The sequence below is a fragment of the Epinephelus lanceolatus genome, chromosome 21 (genome assembly GCF_041903045.1).
Source record: "Epinephelus lanceolatus isolate andai-2023 chromosome 21, ASM4190304v1, whole genome shotgun sequence".
NCBI lineage: Eukaryota > Metazoa > Chordata > Actinopteri > Perciformes > Serranidae > Epinephelus > Epinephelus lanceolatus.
In genome coordinates, this window is record NC_135754.1 from 35,409,902 (window position 1) to 35,424,476 (window position 14,575).

The following is a 14,575-nucleotide window of genomic DNA, read 5'->3' on the forward strand; positions in this document are numbered from 1 at the left end:
ATTTAATATCACTTCTAACTCCTCTGTCTGAACTCAGCTGATATGAACACATGAATACTGTTTATCCAGTTTGTTCCTCTCTATTTGAAAAGTGTTATTAGAGGGTTTGAACTGATAAAAGCTTTTTCATTTCCAGCTGTAAACACTGGTCCCTTTTATACCGCCTCTTCGAGGCAGGAATTTCACGCAGTTATGCCGCCTCGCCCTTCTGTATAAAAGGTACAATGGTGGAACGGGGGGGACGCGTTTGTCTCGCCTCTAAGCTGACATCTGCAAAATGACGTCTGTATAAAGAGACAACCGTCAGGATGGGCTCATGGGCGGCACAGGTATGATGTTTTGATGATGTGTTAGGAGTTGAACACATGCCACGTTTTTGCCCTCACATTCATTGTTTTCGATGTAGACACGCAGCAGGCACTCTTAGACACCTGAACGATGGTGATGTGACATTCCAGACCGACTATTTTTAAGGGTGCAACGGCTGCATCCTGAGATAAACTGAGTTCAACTTTTGGAACGCAGCAGCGTGCACTGCATGTCATGTGACGAGGACCAGCCAATCACAGCCGACAGATATCTTTCCCTTCTTTTGTAAACATCAGTCTGTGATAAGGAGAAGTTGATCATGTTGGTGCAGAGCTGTCAGAGCTTCACATCTGTCCCACAGACGATAGGCCGACACAGAAGATCAGCTCTGCATTCAGGATTTCAGGTAAATAGGCTATGATGTGGTGCTTGTTAACCTGTCGCCGCACTCTTAAAAGCTGGCACAGAAAAGGCACAAGAGTAGCACCCAGCGCCTAACCTTGCGTTTTCCTCGTCGTTAAAGATGCGGCATGTGTACAGCTCTTTTAAGGCCCAGACAAACTAAGTTCAGAGAACTAGTGACCCAAAGTAACCCTGTTGCATCGTCTAATGTCGCCCTGTCTCAGCCACAAAGTTGTGCCATTTGCGTGTCACAACATTTCAATATTAAAATGTCTTTTTTTTCCCGTACTGTAGCTAATAGCACATATAATGGTCAATCTTATTGCATTTGATTCATATTTTACTTGGTTTTTAAAGGGAGGGATTCACATAAGGCTTCATATAAGTAACAGGACTGAGTTTTTAGCATAGCATTAACAAATACATGAAATACAGCCACGCGACATCAATGCTAATAGCATGAGAACACTAAGCACCTTTAAGTTTACCAAAATTATCTGTAAGCCCCCAAAAACATAATATTATCTCAGAAATAATTAAGGCAACAGAACTGTACGTTGACTTCATCAGTCAAACTTGCAATATGTTAAAAATACAGAAAACAAGGTGAGAGAACCGACCTCTGGTCTTCCCATGGCCTTCACGAGACTTAAATGATGCTACTTCCTGTTGATCATGTGACTTATGGAAAGTACCAACGTTTTAGAGGGGGGAACAGGCCCACAGCAAAGCCAATTTTTCCCAGTGGCCATTCATGGTATTGCAGCAAAACAATGCCCTGGGGCCCAACAAGCATTTCCCCATAGACCACCATTATTAAAGAGACGTCTGTTAAACTGTTGAAAGGACACCTCCAACTGCAAACAATGTCAATTATGACTGTTTTTATTATGAACTGTTGATCCATGATAATTTATATTAGTAAAACTTTAAAGGAAACAAGAAAAGTGATTTTAAGATCTGTGATGTCATCAGAATGTGAAGTCTTATTGACTTCACATTCTGATGACATCACAGATCGAGCAGGAACTCGCCAGCACATAATCAGTGGGCAGCGTACCCCAGTAGTAAACCCGAAAGCTAGATACATGTTATCTGATATCGAATTATTATTCTAGATCTGTGAGGTAAATGTGTTAGGGTAACTGGACTGGGTGAAAATCTGAGAACATGACTGGAATCTTTATGTGAAAAAATGTTTTGTAATGTCTAGATCTGAAACAAAGACACAGAATAAAACATTAAATATTGGATTTTAATCATATTTTACATGACGTATGTTTAAATTGCAAGTCAGACAAAGTGCAGGAAACTTTGCTTGATAATATAATATGTTCAACAGATACTTTTAATGCATAACTTTGCACAGAATGTCCTGTGTACGCACTGATTTGGCAGAATGGCCGAAAAATGTGTTGCTTAAAGAATGTATTGATAATCATAATGTCAGAGGGCTCCCTTAGGATTTGATGAATGTTTGGAGGAAACTGAAGTTATACATCATATGTTGAGGATAAGCCTCATTCTTTTCTCATAATTATAACATAGTGATTAAAATGACAAGAATGTGGGTCTTTGAGGGTTAAACTGAGGAGAAAACTGAAAACCTCTTAAACATTGATCCATAAAATTATCCATTAATTAACCTCAAATTTTCATCCTAATTGAATAAATCAGCTCATTTAAGCTACAAATTAAAGTGTATTTTCAGGTTTTATTTAAAACTAAAAATATTTGTCCGTCAAGCTAGCTACGCTAGCATAGCTCAACCACCTGGGCTCAGTTGGACTTACGTGTTCTCTGCTCCTTCCTTCTTGATCCATGGTGGAAATTGGGAAATTCGCAAGTTGGTGGAAATTCGCAAGTTGAAATCGATGTGAAATCGCAACACAACGCAAGGTTGGAAATTCGGTGTTGTTTAGAGCACCACATATACACTCATCATACACTCCTGTGTGACATACCTCAGACACGGCTTGAACCCTGATCTCTACGTTGGTGGTCGGCGTCCTTAACCACTGGACCATCTCCATCACCAGTGATTTTAAAGAACCAGAGACAGAAAGATCAGACTGAAGCTGCAGAAACTTCACCTTCATCCACCTGCAGAGAAGCAAAGTTTATAGACTGAAACATGTTCTGGTGTTCTTTAAGGTTGTTCTAGTGCTTCCTTTAGGATGTTTCAGTGCTCACTGAGGAGGTTACAAGGGTCCTTTGGGAGGTTCTAGTGCTTCCTTTACGATGTTGTAGCGGTCACTGAGGAGGTTCAACAGGTCTTTAAAACAAACTAAATACTGTTGACAGTGAAACAGATTCACACTGACAAACTGAGAAACTCAGAAGACATGCAGCAAAGGGCCACAGGCTGGAGTTGAACCCGGGACGGTGCAGCAACAGCCTTGTCCATGGGGCGCCTGCTCTACCACTAAGCCACCGACACCCCAAATTAAGGTGCTTTTTAAACCTGTAATTATATGTTTTACTGCTGTAGATGCCTCTTGTTGTCAATCTTGAGTAAAGCTAACGAACTGAACCTGTATCAGTTTAAGAAAGTTTAAGAAAGACTTTCAGAGCTGAGACTGAGTCATGTCAGATTAAATCCATATTTTAGTTAAAGGGCAAGTTTTTAGTGAATTTTAAGGTATTACTATTGTTTTAAACAAAAGCCGTAGCTGCTAAATGCTAACATCAACATGCTAACAATGCTAACATGCTGATGTTTACCATGTTCACCTTCTTGATTTAGCATATTAGCATTCTAACATTTGCTAATTAGCAGTAAACACAGAGTACAGCTGAGCAACAAAATTGCAAGAATAAAAGTTGGCATTTTATGTTTCTACAAACCAGCCATCTTGCTTAGGTGTCACGCCATCCATCATCCCCTCCACCTCTTAATGTTAATTCAGCTCATAAACTATGTCACTTTAGAAACGTTGATATGATACGTACGGTTGATGTGAATGTCATTAGTTCTGCAGGTATTTGGCCATAAACCAAAGCAGTGGACACATTAAAATGTTGACCTGATGATGGCGCAAAATGGAAAATCTGACGATCTCCAAAGTTAGTGGGATTTACTGTCTTGTAAACATGGGCAACTGTACGAAATTGCCTGGCGATCCATGCAATAATTCTTGAGATCAATGCAACCGTTTCCATGGCCACAAACTGTCAGGTTCGATCACATTTCTAAGAACTCTTCCAGAATGCCCAGTTTGAGATATTTACCTGTTATAATGATGTTTTGTGGCAGAATGAACGAACAGTGACTCTTTGTGTTTCTGTGCTGCTTTGTGTCGCCGCAGGCTGTGTGAGGACGGTTCAGAGGGGAAATCCCGACCCTCCCTTCCCTTCCTGTAACCTAACACAGTGACCAGCTGAGTGACCAGAGGTGCAACACAGTGGCAGTATCACCCCCTCCTCCCCCATCCTCCCCCCTTTAAACACACCCCAGACTCTCAGCCAGAGAGGGCCTGGCACGCAAAGAGACGGAGAGTCGGCACGATGAAAAGGGATCAGCCGGAGAACAGGAAGGTGGTTTCTGTTCCTACACACCCTTTACCAAAACTTTGAAATAATTCCCCTGCAGGCGTGTGATTGTTCTGTCATCGGGCCTCAAGGTTGGCCCGAGGCTGAAGAGACCTGGTTCCACACCTCTGAATCAAGGCCCAAATAGGTCAGTCTGCTGTTGGTCATATAAAGTTTTCCTCTTACTGGGGTGGAAATAAAGTCGTCAGTTTCTACAGCTTCTCCAGTTTATCTTTTGAGCTCTCTTTAAAGATGGCTGCCTACATGATATCAGCTAGTAACAACAGAAATCTCTGTTATCGCTGTTTATCTGCAGGGGACCATCCTGTGTGGTCAAAGGTTGTTCTCATTAACTTCCTCTTTTCAAACCACAGTCATCACTGCAGTCCAGTGGAACATCCAGTGCTTGTTGTTAAAGCTGCCCCAGTTTGGTCAGACTGACCAGCTCGTTCTCACTCCCAACACATTCAATACCACTGCTTAGTCTGTGATGTCGGCGTCAAACACCGAAGCATAGAGGCACCTTTTACAACGGTATGATACGCACCAGGCGTGTAAGTTTTAGAGGCAGCAGGGAACAACTGCCACTTTGTCTGATGTCGACATCACACAGATGCACAGATGCATCCTTTATGATACCATAGACTGTTAAAATAATGGATGTAGCTACCGTCACGTCACCCAATGGTTGTGGACTCCCGTTTTAAAGCCTGGAGTTTGGCATTTTGGCTGTCCCCATCTTGGATGTTATGGAGCCAGAAGTGACCATATTTGGACAAGAAGCTGGTGCTGTGGAGGAGTAAGATGTGGATCTGAAATTAACTATAGAGACCGAACTGTTTTCTGTACCAAGCTGTAAACCAACCCATCCTCACTCTGACCTCGTCACATGTCCACATCTGGTCATGGACTTTCCACGTCCACATATGACGTCCAAGGTACCCTGGGTGTGTTGGTTGTTGATGTTCTGGGGCGCCGTGTCAACTTCAGCCTGTTACATGCATTGTCTGTTTTCAAAATACACTTCTGTTTTCACAGGAAATGTACAGTTTGCACACAGCCACGTACGTGGTTGGGTTGAGGAAAAACGAACAGGGTTTGGCATTACAATCATATGGTAAACAAACACTGGCCTCCCGGATGAAAGTCGGTAGTTGGTGGACCCATCCACCACCCTACTTGGACTTTCACCCCTTCAACTTTCATTGTTGTCCTGTTGTGTTTACCCCTGACACAGCCGGTGACTGATTGTGTATCATACCGATGTGAAAGGACAGCTTTTTTTGTCAACAGCCAACGCCAGAAGTCACTGACTAAGCACCGATATTCAATGACATCAGAGTGAGACCGGGTTGTATAAACATTGTTTTTGGTGAGGATTCTCAGTCATCCAGGTCATGGTAATCGTAAGTGTTAATATCGTAGGAAACTGGAGTCGTTGACCCACCTGGCCACCATGTGAGTCGTAAGGGTCAGGTGGGACCAGGGGTGGATGGGTGTGAAGTCGTCTGCTGAGGGATCCCAAGACTGCACGACTCACATTGTGACCTTAATGACTCTGAAACCAAGAGCTCACGTGACCCCTACGACTCTGCAAGGGTTCCCGCCCACACAGGGTTTATAGCCTGCAACTTCGTACCAGTCATTTAGAACTGAAGAAGCTTCTTGGATGAGAGGCCAAACGTCTTCAAGAAACGCAAGCAAGTCCTGTTGCCTATGATATAGCACTCATGGTATAAACATTGTTATTTTGCTCTTGGAGCCAGCCTCAAGTGGCCATTAGAGAAACTGCAGTTATTGGCACTTCAGTGTTGGCTTCATTTTTCAGCACCAGAGGTTGCTACTTGTATGATACGCACCGGACGGCAGCAGTTAGTAACGGCGCCAGCAACCAATGAGTAACCAATAACCAAACAAGTGAGAGAGTCTGTGTAGAGAGGTCGGGAGGGGTGATGGTTGTGTCAAACAAACCTCAGACTTTCAGCCCGCTGTTTTTTTCTAAACCTAAACGTGCATTTGTTGCCTAAACCAAAGGAAAACAACCTAAAATCCAAGTGTTCTACCTACATTTAAAGTTTATTTTTCAAAAAGAAAATCGAAGACTGATGCAGGAAGTTACTTAGTGTGTCATATTTATGTGTGTAGGTCCGCTGACGGGGTCTGCTCATAATTCCGACATCCCATTATTCTGACATCCCATTGTTCCGAAAATGACCCATTGTTCCGAAATCTCAATGTTTCGACATCCCATTGTTCCGATCATATTAAACCCATTGTTACGAAATCCTATTGTTCCGAAATCTAATTTTTCATTGTTACAAAATAACTGTTTCATGGTTAAGGTCTGGTTAGGTTTAGGCACAAGAACTACTTGGATAAGGTTAGGAAAAGATCATGGTTTGGGTTAAAATTATAACTTTCAACATCGTTTCTACTTCCTCAAAACAGGGCGACCGTTGTCGTCATGGCAAGAATAAACAACACGACAACACAGTCTCTTGCTGCTTTCCCTTGCTGCTTGCTTTTTCAACTTTTTGCATTGCAACATTGATATTTCGGAACAAAGGGACTTCAGAACAATGGGTTTAATATGGTCGGACCAATGGCATGTCGAAGCATTGAGATTTTGGAACAATGGGTAATTTTCGGAATAATGGGATGTCGGAATTATGACATGGCACCCCGCTGACGAAGTGGCTCTTTTTGATAAGTTGGGATGACAAAGTGTTGGACTGACATGTCATGTGATGAGATGCACCTTTACTGCTGTGACGAGACACAGTTAAAGGTTGATAAAGAAAAAGTTGCAGTCACAGTGCATCTCGCTGCACTGCAAGATTTGAAAAGCATATCCTGCTTCTGCTTCACCAGTCAACTATATACCCAAGAAAATTAAGTCAAGCTTTCTGTGGCAAGCTTTCCTCCAAATATGTAGTTTGCAGAAGAACTAGGCTTCATATTAAAATTCGAAATTAGAATCTTGCTTTTGTTGACATCTGAATGAAGTGGAAACCCATTGCTGACAAACCTACTGTGATTTTCAAATGTTACATGTAAACTGCATACATGACGTGCAAGAAGTAAAAATGGCTTCAGTATTTCTGCTCTGATGACTCATAAATAAACAGACTGGAGGATTATTTACCGACACAAGCTCAGAGTCCTTGAAGTGGTTCTGAGGTGAGAACACAGGAAACATGAGAGGAAACTGTGAAGCTGAAGATGAAAGAAATCAGGTCAGTGACAGACAGTATAAAACAAGGCAAGGTCACGCTGTTGTGATTGTTGTGAGGAGCTACAGTTCGTCCTTGTGGGGAAACCAGTCTTTAAGAAACAGAGCATTGATTCACTGTAACATCAACAAACAATCGACAGCTGAAACACTAATGAATTTCTTAAACTGGATCTGTTTGTGCTGCAGCTCATTAACGTCAGAGAGCAGGCGGAGGGTGTGTGGGTTATCTGCAGAGGTGAGCTTTAATTACCTGTCAGCAGACAAACTGCAGCTGCTGCTGACAGGTGGCTGAGGCCGTAATGAGGCTGGATGTGGAAGATGCTGTCAGTCAGAGCTGCTGGGAGGCAACGCAGCTCGTTACAGACCCAAACCCTCCTGTTTCCTGCAGCTAAAACTGGAATCTGATGGGAACACGGAGCCATTACAGGAGTCACTCACTGCTACCTGCTGATGTAACAGCTGATGAAATTAAAGGTGTGAGACGTGATGAGGTCACCGGGATCCAAACTCACAATGTAGTCGAGTTAAAAAGTTTCAGCATGTGTTCAGAACTCACAGAGAGTTAACAAATAATTCTGGTTTATCACCACTTGGAGCCTGCTTTCATGTGTCGTGTTTGATATAGTTTACAGAGGTTTAACAAACATAAATACATTCATTCACTCACTCAGATGTAACAGATGCTTTGTGGCTGTCTCTGATCAGTCATTTTAAAGTACAGCTGATCTCTTAACTAGTAGTTCAGTCAGACAACTCACTTCTTAAATGTTTATTTCAACAGCAGAACACAGTTCGAGTTTGACGTCTAGACACCGGAGCCTGCAGGTGGATGCCGGGGTGGAGGTGGGGCTGAAAGAGCGAGCAGCAGTACCGATGCAGGGCAGCAGTGGCTTTGACAAGGCAAAGGGAGAGCTGGGATAATTTTGCAGCTTAAACAGACCGCCACTTTGGGAGGGTATGTTTTGTAGATGACATACCCCTTGGAAATATCATACGCCGCCAAAGACTACACTTCCACTGTTACGCCGACGACACCCAGCTATACATCTCCACCAGATCCATCACTCCAGTCATTCTTTCCACCATCACAAACTGCCTGACTGACATCAAATCCTGGATTGACAACAACTTCCTGAAACTAAACAGCAACAAAACAGAACTCATCATTACTGGACCCAAAGCTTGCCTACCCTCTCCTCAGGACTTCTCCCACCACATCGACAGTCATGATGTCATTTCTTCCTCCTCAGTGTGAAACCTCGGGATCATAATTGACCCCACGCTCTCCTTCAATTCTTCCATCACCTCAACATTGCCAGTCTCCGCACCTCCCTCACCCACTCCACTGCAGAAATACTCATCCATGCCTTTATAACCTCCAGACTCGACTACCGTAATAGCATTCTCTATGGTCTGCCCTCTACCAGCCTTCAAAAGCTGCAACACATACAGAACTCTGCTGCCCGGTTACTCACCCGCACCCCTCCCCAGGGACCACATCACCCCTGTCCTCAAACAGCTTCATTGGCTCCCTGTCCAATACCGCATCCTCACTGACCTCCTCCACCGCCATTACCCCACCCACTGACTTCGCTCCACTGACTCCAACCTCCTGACCCCCATCACGAGAACCAAGCACCAAACCTTGGGGGACCAAGCCTTCGCCGCCACTGCCCCAAGCCTCTGGAACTCCCTCCCACTCAACACCAGAAATGCAGACTCCATACAGACTTTCAAATCACTGTTAGAAACCCATCTGTTCAAACTGGTTGTTTGGGAAAAGATCGTGTTTTGGTGGCACAATCAAGGCTGAAAATGCAGCAATGTTGCACTAAAAAACAGTCACTTTTCATGGCACTATCTCAGCAGGAAACATAGCAAAAACACACGCCTAGGTTTCATGCCATCCACCACCCCGTCCACCTCTAGATGACAAAGTCAGCTCATATTCTGCATCACTTACGAAATGTTTTGGCGACCAGGCTGCCGACAACAGAAACATAATTGTGACTCTATGCTGGACGCTAATCCTCAGACCAGGGACACCCTCTGGTCAAAGTTACAAAATACGAGCTCTCAGTTTGCACTTTGCACCACAAAATATTGATTGCAAACATTTCATGGTGATGTTAAAATGCAACACACCCTGAAGGAGCAGCAGGGTGGATGTCGATGTGGTTCAGTGTGTTGTCTGTGAGACGGAGCAGCTCCAGTTGGGTTGTGGTGGGAAAGATCCTGTGATAGAAGCTGGTTTGAGCCTCTAAAGGAGACCAGTGGGACCAACAATGACACAGAGGCCCCAGAAGGCCCCGAAAGGCCCCATTAGCCAGGGAGAGGCACTTCCTTTCATCCGTCAAATATCCATTTTTTCCCCTCAAACTTTTTCTCTGCATCTGTTTCTTTCATTTGCTGGCGTGCTGATGGATTTAGAGCCGTATTGAAATAATAGGGTGTGCGTGGAGGTCCCAGTTTGTGGTGGGTGCTGTGACAGACGGGTGGGAGGGTGCCGCCTCAACGCAGGAAGCTCACATTGTGTTTCAGAAGAATGGCAGCACCATGTTGACTGCCATCGTGGCCCGCTGTCGCTCCTTCAGTGGGTGATAAGAAGACTGAAGGCTGCTCATGAGAGCCTTAATGACTTCACTTCCTTTAAACAACACAATGCTCTGCAGCCTGTGGGCTCACTGTGAACACTCAACAACTGCTCATGAAATTAGCTTCAGATATTCATGTTTCCTTCTGGATGTATTATAATAACTTTGGTGAACCAGGCTAGCTAAGCTAACCAGCTGCTAGCTTTAGCTTTATATTTAACGTAGAGTTGTGACAGAGGTGTTGATCTTCTAATATCAATCACAGCAAGAACACATTTCACATAACGTCAACGGATTCCTTTAACTTTTAATACACGTGTATGCTCACTCACATCCCAACAGAGTGAGAGTTATACATCAGACTGTGTGTAGAAAAGTGTGTGAAAAAGAAAATTAACGGACACAATATGTAAGTTTTCTTTTGGGGCTGAATATATATAAATAAAAAAAGTGTCCCAGTTTCCTCACAAGATGATGTGATACGTTTTTTGGTCCATCTGTCGTCTGTTTTCTCCGTCTTCCATCAGGCAGGAAATAAAACCCTCTGCACATGCCTGACTGTGCCAGGAATTAGCCTGATTCCCGATCAGACTTTATCTGAAACATCTGCACACACACACACACACACACACACTGTGGCAGGATGGCCTTGCAGTGACCAAGGCTGTCTCATATTAAAAAAAGAATCACATTTGTTTTCCATGAACAGCCCAGAGCCTCTCAAACTCAAAGACAGGATCTTTGCATCGGCTGCATTTTAAGGATGCTACGTCACTGAATCCCACCAAAGGACTTATCTGATGTCTAGGATCCTTCAAATGATCCTAAGGACTGAGTCCTACATTCAGAGAAATGGTGATGAATGAGCAATCCAGTTACTGAAACCAGGGGCAATGGGTGAAACTGACCTGCTATTAGAATGCTTTAAGACTGTAGAGTGATCGACTCAAGGCGGCTGATGGTGTCACCTGACACTCACCATCTCTTTGTGGTTGTTAGAGATCAGAAGCACAGAGAGTTGTTGACTAGAGATGATACACCGTCTCGTGGTGGTCACTTCCTGTCGACGTTACAGATCAGAAGCACAGAGAGCTGTTGACTAGAGATGATACGCCGTCTCGTGGTGGTCACTTCCTGTCGACGTTACAGATCAGAAGTACAGAGAGCTGTTGACTAGAGATGATACAGCGTCTCGTGGTGGTCACTTCCTGTCGACGTTACAGATCAGAAGCACAGAGAGTTGTTGACTAGAGATGATATGCCGTCTCATGGTGGTCACTTCCTGTCAACGTTACAGATCAGAAGCACAGAGAGTTGTTGACTAGAGATGATACGTTGTCTCATGGTGGTCACTTCCTGTCAACGTTACAGATCAGAAGCACAGAGAGCTGTTGACTAGAGATGATACGCCATCTCATGGTGGTCACTTCCTGTCAACGTTACAGCAGTGATTCTTCACACTGATGCAGTACATATGAGCTGACTGTCATTGGAGGGGATGGTTGACAGCGTGACCTTGGCAAGATGCCTGCCAAGGTGCAGATCACAGTTCAAGACAAACAATAAAACCGATTTTTTCTCCACAATGTTTCCAGCAGTGTTTATGGCACCAAACCTGGGCATGTTTAACTGACCCGTCCCTGCTCTTCCAGCGGCTTTTGTGCCACCAAACCTGGATGTTTTAAGTCAATACATTCCTAATAACCAAGTGTGTTTCCTGCCTAAACCTAACCACACCTTCACGACTGCATTGTTGAGAGATCTACAAAATAATGCACAAATGAAACATATCCATGGTTTACAGAAATGTTCAGTGTGAAGAGTTGAGCCTCTGTGAGACCGGACGTGAAAGAAGCATCCTTGACTTTAAGAAGCAGTGTCTGGTTTTGGTTAAAGAAAGTGAAAATGCAGAATCTCTTATTCTGCAGCACATGATTTACATTCAGCTCCAACATCCAGTGCCACTTGTAGAATCATCACCATCATCTTTGTGTCTTGATGCAGAGATCAGTTCTCTGAGGTGTCTGCTGCTGTTTACAGCGTCTCTTACAGTTTAGTGGGTCAGGCTGATCTCATACCATCAGCAGGTCATTCCAGCTTGTTTGGGTGTCCTCTCTCTCAAGTCTAATATCCGCTTTTGCTATATATTTCCTGCTCTGTTATTTTTACCCCGCCTTTTTATTCCCCCGGCGCTTGCCATCTGCTGTCGAGGACAGTAGTTAGGTGTCCCTGGTTTGAAAGGTATTTCCTGATTCTGTTGTTTTACAACATTTTTTAAAGGGACTGGATATCCTCTTTTCATTTTTCTGTGTTTTATTTAGACAGGACCAGGGTTGAGAGGTTTACAGACAGTCTGCAGACATTCACTTCTAATCTGAGCACTTTCTGTAACAAGCCTCACTTGTTGACCTGTTTCTTCATTTCGGTCGCATCGAGAAAACATTGTGATTTGTGTTTGAGTGGAGGCTTTAACACGAAGTCTGTCTGAGACACACGAGAAGCTGCAGCTCTGATGCATAATGCAAAACAGATGCAGCATGAATTCAGGCAACATGCAGCAGCAAGCTTTAATGTGGAGCCTCGTCCTGCTCCGCCTGCACTGTAATGTGGGTGATGGGGTCACATGACATCATATACACAGTCTATAGATTCAGTGCTGTGATCTGTGGTGGTGCTGCAGCAGCTCAGGATCTCACAGACCATGTTTGTAAGCTCTGCATTACTGATGTTTGAACCCTCCAACAGGAAGCAGCTGCTGGGTTTGAATGAATAAACAGAAGAAGAAAGTAGTGAGCATGAGCAGTGAGAGCCAGCGTGGCAGATAAGACAGAGAAAAGAGCGCCACCTAAAGGAACTCAACAGGAAGTACAAAGAAGACTTGTATGATCTCTCTCCACTGTATAGATTTATTTATTCATGCTATGTAAATAATGTTTTTTCAGCGTCCTCCTCCTGCACACTGAGATAAGTAACTAAACATATGGTCTTGATACAGATTACAGAAATCCTCCTTTACTCTTTCTAATCAAATCCATACAGACTTCAGTAAGAAGCCTCTTCATCAGCAGATTGTGTTTGCAGGGGAAAACATGCTGATTTAACCCAGGACCTGAAGTGAGCCTCCCAGACTATGTTCAGACCCAAGTGCTTCAGATTACAACTGGCTGAAACCTTTCTAAGGTCAAAGGTCATACTGCTGCTTTGCATCAGGGCTTGTTTGCTGTCTTTATCTGTGATGCATTATTTATTCTATTCAAGTCTTCCTCTGCCTCACTTTTAAAGCTCTCCAGCCTCATCTAATTATGAAGACGTGTTAGAGCCACTGTTCAGGAAAAAAACAGAGTCACAATATTTGTTTTTAAAAAGATGTAATTTTGAGAAGAAGGGTTCCTCCTGGTGCAATGGGCCCTGGGTTCCTCCTGGTGCAGAGGGCCCTGGGTTCCTCCTGGTGCAGCGGGCCCTGGGTTCCTCCTGGTGCAGAGGGCCCTGGGTTCCTCCTGGTGCAGTGGGCCCTGGGTTTCTCCTGGTGCAGTGGGCCCTGGGTTCCTCCTGGTGTGGTTGGCCCCGGGTTCCTCCTGGTGCAGAGAGCCCTGGGTTCCTCCTGGTGCAGTAGGCCCTGGGTTCCTCCTGGTGTGGTTGGCTCTGGGTTCCTCGTGGTGCGGTTGGCCCAGGGTTCCTCCTGGTGCGGCAGGCCCTGGGTTCCTCTTGGTGTGGTTGGCTCTGGGTTCCTCCTGGTGCAGTGGGCCCTGGGTTCCTCCTGGTGCAGTGGGCCCTGGGTTTCTCCTGGTGCAGTAGGCCCTGGGTTCCTCCTGGTGTGGTTGGCCCCGGGTTCCTCCTGGGTTCCTCCTGGTGCAGTAGGCCCTGGGTTCCTCCTGGTGTGGTTGGCTCTGGGTTCCTCGTGGTGTGGTTGGCTCTGGGTTCCTCCTGGTGCAGTAGGCCCTGGGTTCCTCCTGGTGCGGTGGGCCCTGGGTTCCTCCTGGTGCAGTGGGCCCTGGGTTCCTCCTGGTGCAGAAGGCCCTGGGTTCCTCGTGGTGCAGTGGGCCCTGGGTTCCTCGTGGTGCAGTGGGCCCTGGGTTCCTCCTGGTGCAGTGGGCCCTGGGTTCCTCCTGGTGCAGTGGGCCCTGGGTTCCTCCTGGTGCGGTTGGCTCTGGGTTCCTCCTGGTGCAGGACCTGGCCTCATGTGTCCAGAGTGTGTAGGCAGTTCCTGGATGATGAAGGCAGTGATGTCAATGACTGGCCCTCTTGTTCCCCTGACTTAAATCCAACTGAGCACCTGTGGGACACTGCCAAGTACCACCACAGACTGTCCAGGAGCTCACTGATGCCCTGATCCAGGTCTGGGAGGAGATCCCCCAGAACACCATCTATCGACTCATCAGGTGTAATCATTACTACATGGTCATTACTCTGTGGTTTGTACTTGGAGTGTTGACTAAACTCTATATTAAATACAATGTGCTATAACTGTGTTAAAGGTTCGAGTAAGCACTGTGATTCTGGTCAC